At 50.5% G+C, this 6,598-nt stretch overlaps 1 non-coding gene across 1 annotated transcript; it reads left to right on the top strand.

Annotated features, from left to right (window-relative positions):
- The first annotated feature begins 738 nt into the window (after positions 1–738).
- TRNAD-AUC (transfer RNA aspartic acid (anticodon AUC)) lies at positions 739–810 on the top strand. The gene has a single exon. It is a non-coding gene; the product is annotated as a tRNA-Asp (tRNA).
- Positions 811–6,598: the final 5,788 nt, after the last annotated feature.

The raw sequence follows: 6,598 nt of genomic DNA, 5'->3' as shown, positions 1-6,598 counted from the left end.
ATGCTGGCCGCCACAAAGCAAGGGGAATGTTGCACTATCCACCCCAACCTTTCCCCAAGGTACCGGAAAGCGAGCGCCCTGGCCTCGTAACTTCCCCAAGGGAGGACAAGGTGCGTTTACTGCACTCAGCAGACCAAGGACTCCCCAGCCCAACTGCCGTTCATTTGAGAGATCTCTGTCTCTCCCTCTCAGGAAAAAATGGCCTCAGCATCCCCAGCTGACAAATGGCCCTGGTTCCTCAGCTGTGCCTCCCCTTCAGAGGAAACACCGAAACTGATGGGCTGGAGGGATGGTGTGGCTTAATACTCTGGTGGAGGAAGCGTTTCCTGAGAAGGGAGGAGCCGAGGTCTCAAGTGTGCTGTCCTGAAAGACGAAAGAGGGAAAAATTAGGTTTACAAACATGTTATTCTTGCCTTCTCTCTATAATAGCTTTGAATGGAGCAGCCCAAATCCTCCCATTCTTGGGTTCCCTGCTGCCGCTCCTCCCCCTTGCCCAGTGCACCCCATAGAAAGCCGCTTGCTATGCGGTCCATTGAAGCACAGAGCATGGCTCGGCCCTGCCCCCTGCTGTCTGCTCACTGGCTGTGATTGGCTCCCACTGCTGCCTCTCTGTCCAATGAGGAGAGAGAGAACTTCTGCTCTCAGGCACAGCGCTGGATCAAGATCGAGCTCAGGTATTCAGGGGGTGGGGGGAGCTGCATATAGGTTCTTTCCTCTCACACTATAAATACATTCCTTGTGTTGGTGGTGCAGTGGTGAGCATAACTGCTTATCCAGCAGCTGACCCGGGTTCGATTCCCGGCCAACGCAATTGCCAAGATGGCTGCCTCGACTGCTAACTGCTTTGTGTCCCCCTGGGAGAAATCTGCTGTGCAAATTTAATGCTGATGGAATAAAATTTAAACTAAATGGAATGTGTCGTATGTATTTTGTACTTTTGAATAATATATGCACTAGGATATGATTGTTTTGTATTCTCATTTTTCAGCCAGCAGGTGAAGCACTTGGTTCCCTTTCAGGTATTTTCTAGGCTATCCTTAGCAACTTGGATGGAAAAAAAGCCAGGTGTTTACTATATAGCTCAACAGCTCTCTCTAACACTAGCCATTCATGTAATCCTAACACTAGGGATGAGCCGAACACCCCCCGGTTCGGTTCGCACCAGAGCTTTCGAACGGACCCCAAATTCGAACGAACGTTAGAACCCCATTGAAGTCTATGGGACTCGAACGTTCGAAATTAAAAGTGCTAATTTTAACGGCTAATATGCAAGATACTATCCTAAAAAGGGTTTGGGGACCTGGCTCCTGCCCCAGGGGACATGGGTCAATGCCTAAAATGTTTTTAAAAATGGCCGTTTTGGCGGGAGCACTGATTTTAATAACGATTAAAATGAAAAAAAAAGTGAAATATTCCTTTAAATATGGTGCCTGGGGGGTGTCTGTAGTATGCCTGTGAAGTGCCACGTGTTTCCCGTGTTTAGAACAGTCCCTGCACAAAATGACATTAAACGGGAATAACACCATTTAAAACTGCTTGCGGTTTTAATGTTATATCTGGTTCCTGCAATATGGTTAAAAATCATTGAGGAAAAATGGCATGGGTAGCCCTCCCTGCCCATTACCAGCCTATTTGGGTCTTGTACGCATATTAAGGGGAACCCCGTTCCCCTATTAAAAAAAGGAAATGCGTGTGGCCCCCAGGCCCTATATACTCAGAACAGCAGTATACAAGCGGTGCAAACAAGACAGGGACTGTGTAGGTTTGTTGTGTTAAGTTGAATCTGTTTGTAATTTTCAACTGGTACATTTTTAAAGTGTAGCTCCAGTCAAAAAAACTATTTTAAAGCTTTTTGGAAAACATAGGGAAGGGTTATCACCCCTGTATAATTTGTTTTGTCGTCCATCTTTTTTCATCTCACTTGCTGTTGTCTCCTTCCGTTTGCAAGTAGGAGATGTTTGTAAATTGGATGTTTGAAAGTAGGGGCCTGCCCTATATGCTCTGCAGAAATGGCGGAACAAGGTGTTGGTTTTGCCACAACATTGTAAGCCCTCAAAGTGACTCTTGGTGGGGGCTGGAGCGCCCTGCTGTGAACGATTATATCAAGAATTGTAATTACATGCCATTGTTGAACAGTGGTAGAAAAATTGACCTTTGGTGGTTGTGGTGCTGGTGCCACAACACTATAAGTCCTCACCGTTACTCTGGGTGGGCACAGGAAGGGGCCCTCCTGTGAAATATTATATCAAGAATTGTAATTACATGTCCCTGTTAAACAGGGGCAGAAAAATTTGGCCTTAGGCACTGCTGCTGGTGCCACCACACTGCAACCTCTTCCATATACTCTAGTTTTATTGCAGGAATTAGCCCTGCTGCAAAGCATTGCATCAAAAATTGTACTTAAACGCCCCTGTTAAACAGGGGCAGAAAAATTGGGCCTTAGGCACTGGTGCTGGTGCCACCACACTGCAACCTCTGCCATATACTCTAGTTTTATTGCAGGAATTAGCCCTGCTGCAAAGCATTGCATCAAAAATTGTACTTAAACGCCCCTGTTAAACAGGGGCAGAAAAATTGGGCCTTAGGCACTGGTGCTGGTGCCACCACACTGCAACCTCTGCCATATACTCTAGTTTTATTGCAGGAATTAGCCCTGCTGCAAAGCATTGCATCAAAAATTGTAATTAAACGCCCCTGTTAAACAGGTGCAGAAAAATTGGGCTGATGGCATCAACCAGAACCAGAAATGTTCTTCCAACATATCAGCGGAGGAGGAAGAGGATAGACAATCAACATAACAGGACAGTCACTCAGCATCAGCATAGGCAGTCTTGAAGGGATGTGGTATTTCAAAAAAAATTATTCGGTTACATCAGCTTCAGGTGCTTGGTAGCTGTGGGTGATCCAAGACTGATTCATCTTGATGAAGGTCAGTCGATCAAATGATTCGGTGGACAGGCGCACCCTGTGATCGGTAACAAAGCCACCAGCAGCACTGAAGGTGCGTTCCGAAAGAACGCTGGATGCAGGACAGGCCAGTAGCTCAATTGCATACTGTGCAAGCTCTGGCCAGTGATCAATCCTCAAGACCCAGTAAGCCAGAGGATTTTCGGTGGGAAAGGTGTCCAAGTCTGACCTTGCCTCTAGGCATTCCTGCACCATGTAAATCAGACGCTGGCGATGGGTGCTGGAACCGATCATACCTTGGGGCTGTGGACTAAAAAATTGTCTGAAAGCATCAGTCAGACGGCCACCTTCTCCACCGCTCCTTCTGACCGATGCCTCAGCAACACGTTGTCCAGGACCAGGAGTTTGTAACCTCCCAGTCTCTGGGAACGCGTTGAACAGACCTTTCTGCAAGGCCTCCCGGAGATGTCTCATCCTCTGCTCCCTCTGCGATGGCAAGATAAGGTCGGCAACCTTACCCTTGTACCGTGGATCAAGGAGAGTGGCCAGCCAGTAATGGTCCCTCTCCTTGATCCGAAGAATACGAGGATCCTTCCGCAGGCTTTGCAGGATCAGGGAGGCCATGCAGCGTAGGTTAGCTGAGGCATTCGGTCCGGAGTCCTCTGGGTCACTAAGGAGAACATGATCCTCAGCTACCTCCTCCCAGCCAAGTCCACGTGTTTCTTGGGACTGTAAATCATCCCTACAGGACTGCTGCTGCTGCTGCTGATGCTGAGTGCCAGCCTCCACCTCCATGCTGACACAATCATCCTCCTCCTCCTCTTCCTCCTCCTCATCCTCTTCCTGTGTGATGGGTGGCACAGCAGGAACACTGTCTGGATAAAGGGGGCCTTGAGAGGCAAGGAAGTCCTCCTCTTCCTGCCTCTGTTCTGCCTCAAGTGCCCTGTCCATTATTCCACGCAGCGTATGCTCCAAGAGGTGGACAAGAGGTACAGTGTCACTGATGCATGCACTGTCACTGCTCACCATCCTTGTGGCCTCCTCAAACGGTGACAGGACAGTGCATGCATCCCTGATCATGCCACACTAGCGTGGTGAGAAAAAACCAAGCTCCCCTGACCCTGTCCTGGTGCCGTAGTCGCACAGGTACTCATTGATGGCCCTCTGCTGCGTGTGCAGCCGCTGCAGCATGGCCAATGTTGAGTTCCACCTGGTGGGCATGCCACATATAAGGCGGCTCTTGGGCAGGTTCAACTCCTTTTGGAGCTAAGCCAGCCGAGCACAGGCATTAAATGATCGGCGGAAATGCACACAGACTTTCCTGGCCTGCTTCAGGACATCCTGTAAGCCGGGGTACCTGCCCAAGAACCGCTGCACCACCAGGTTAAGGACGTGAGCTACACAGGGCACATGGGTCAGTTGTCCCTGTCGGAGGGCGAAGAGGAGGTTGTTGCCATTGTCACAAACCACCATTCCTGGCTTAAGCTGGCGTGGCGCCAACCACCTCTCGGCCTGCCCCTGCAGAGCTGACAAAACATCCACCCCAGTGTGGCTCCTGTCCCCCAAACAAACCAGCGCAAGCACAGCATGGCATTGTTTTGCCTGCGTACTTGCGTAGCCCCTGGAACGCCTACGGAGCACCGCTGGTTCTGAGGACAGAGCACTGGAAGAGGCCATGGAGGAAGAAGAAGAGGAGGGGGTAGAGGAGAGAGGTGTGTCACAACCAATAGTAGCATTTTGGAGGCGTGGTGGCGGAACAACCTCCAACACTACTGCACCTTGTCCTGCATCCTTCCCAGCTGCCAGAAGAGTGACCCAATGGGCCGTGAAAGACAGGTAACGTCCCTGTCCATGCCTGCTGGACCATGAGTCAGCGGTAATATGCACCTTACCGCTGACCGCCCTGTCCAGCGAGGCAAGGACATTACCTTCCACATGCCGGTAGAGAGCCGGAATCGCCTTCCGTGAGAAAAAGTGGCGTTTGGGGACCTGCCACTGAGGAACCACACATTGTACAAACTCACGGAAGGGGGCCGAGTCTACCAACTGAAAAGGCAGCAGTTGAAGTGCTAGCAATTTAGCCAAGCTAGCATTCAACCGCTGGGCATGTGGATGGCTGGGAGTGAACTTCCGCCGGTCCAGCAGCTATAATCGGACGTGGGTGTACCGCTAGCAGAGTTCCCGGAAGCACTTGGCTGTGACACACCTAATTCTACACCTTCATTCCTCTCAGAGCAGGTTTCAGAGAGGACTGAAGGTCTAGTGGGGTTGGAGATGCCAGCTGATGAGGAGCAAGGAGAGGTCCGCTTTGTTCTTTGGTGTGGGTCTTTGAGGTACGCTTGCCAACGAGCTGCTTGGCAGGTCAACATATGTCTGGTCAAGCATGTGGTGCCCAAGCGGCTGATGTTTTGGCCACGTGAGATACGCTTGAGACATATGTTGCAAATAGCAGCGGTGCGATCTGATGCACTCGTCTCAAAAAAGGCCCACACCAAAGAATTTTTTGAATAACGCGCAGAGGCAGCGCTCTGCACAGGCGGAGCTCTGCGGTGTGATTCAGTCGGTGTGCTGCCCCTAAGCTGGCCCCCGGAGGGCATCCTGCCTCGTTGGACATGTGCCTCCTCCTCCTCCTCCTCCTCCCTCCTTCCAGGCACCCACGTGGAGTCAGTGCCCTCATCATCCCCTCCCTCTTCATCGCTGTAGTAAACCTGGCAGTATGCTGCAGCTTGTGGAACATGACTGCCAGATTGCTGTCCTTCTTGAGCATCCCCTCTGTCTGCGCTCACGCTACTGCCTTCCTCTAGATGAGTGTCATCATCAGAGCCCACAAAACACTGGGCATCCTCCTGGAGCATGTACCCAACACTGTGCTCAAAGAGTTCAGGAGACTCCTCAGGAGGACGTGGTGGGTCTAGGGAAGGAGTCACTGATGATGACATTGAGAGGAAAGACGATGCGTTGGCAGCTGCTTTGCTACTACCCTGAGACTGGGTGAGAGAGGATGAGGAGGATGAAGAGGGCTTGGTCATCCACTCTACCAAGTCGTTGGCATGTTGCGGTTCAACATGTCCAGCTGCCGAAAAGAAGGACAAGCATGTCCCATGGCCACGTGCTGATGACAATGCACCGCGTCCACGACCAGCACTGTTGTCTCTAGACACAGAGCCTGCTTGCCCTCTTTTATCGGCTCGCGCCTGTCTGCCTCTCCTTGCTGCCCTTCCAGACATGGTAATGGCCTGAAGGGAGTTGGGTAAAACAGCAGTTGGGTAGTGTATATTGTGCTGGAGGCACACAACACCCACTAACTCCTGCAGATGCCTTTATTATAGAACACCAGAGATAAAGGGGTATATAAAGATGTATACTGTGCTGTGCTGGAGGCACACACAACTTCCAATAACTCCTGCAGATGGCAAGTGGGCTCAAATAGAGAACAGCTATGTATGTGGATATAGCGGTATGTACTGGGTACAGAGCACGCAGACAGCACGCACTATCTTCTAACACTACTGACTGCAAGCTCTATTATAAAAGATAGATCACTACTACTAGCTATATAGGTGAGGTGAATATAGCGGTGTATACTGCGGTCAGGGCACGCAGACAATAACCAGAGAACACCAGAGATAAAGGGGTATATACAGATGTATACTGTGCTGTGCTGGAGGCACACACAACTTCCAATAACTCC

This window comes from Lithobates pipiens, unplaced genomic scaffold (genome assembly GCF_037356315.1).
Source record: "Lithobates pipiens isolate NorthernLeopardFrog02 unplaced genomic scaffold, aLitPip1_a1.2 Scaffold_1, whole genome shotgun sequence".
NCBI classification, from domain to species: Eukaryota; Metazoa; Chordata; class Amphibia; order Anura; family Ranidae; genus Lithobates; species Lithobates pipiens.
This window is presented reverse-complemented; position numbering and strand designations above follow the sequence as displayed.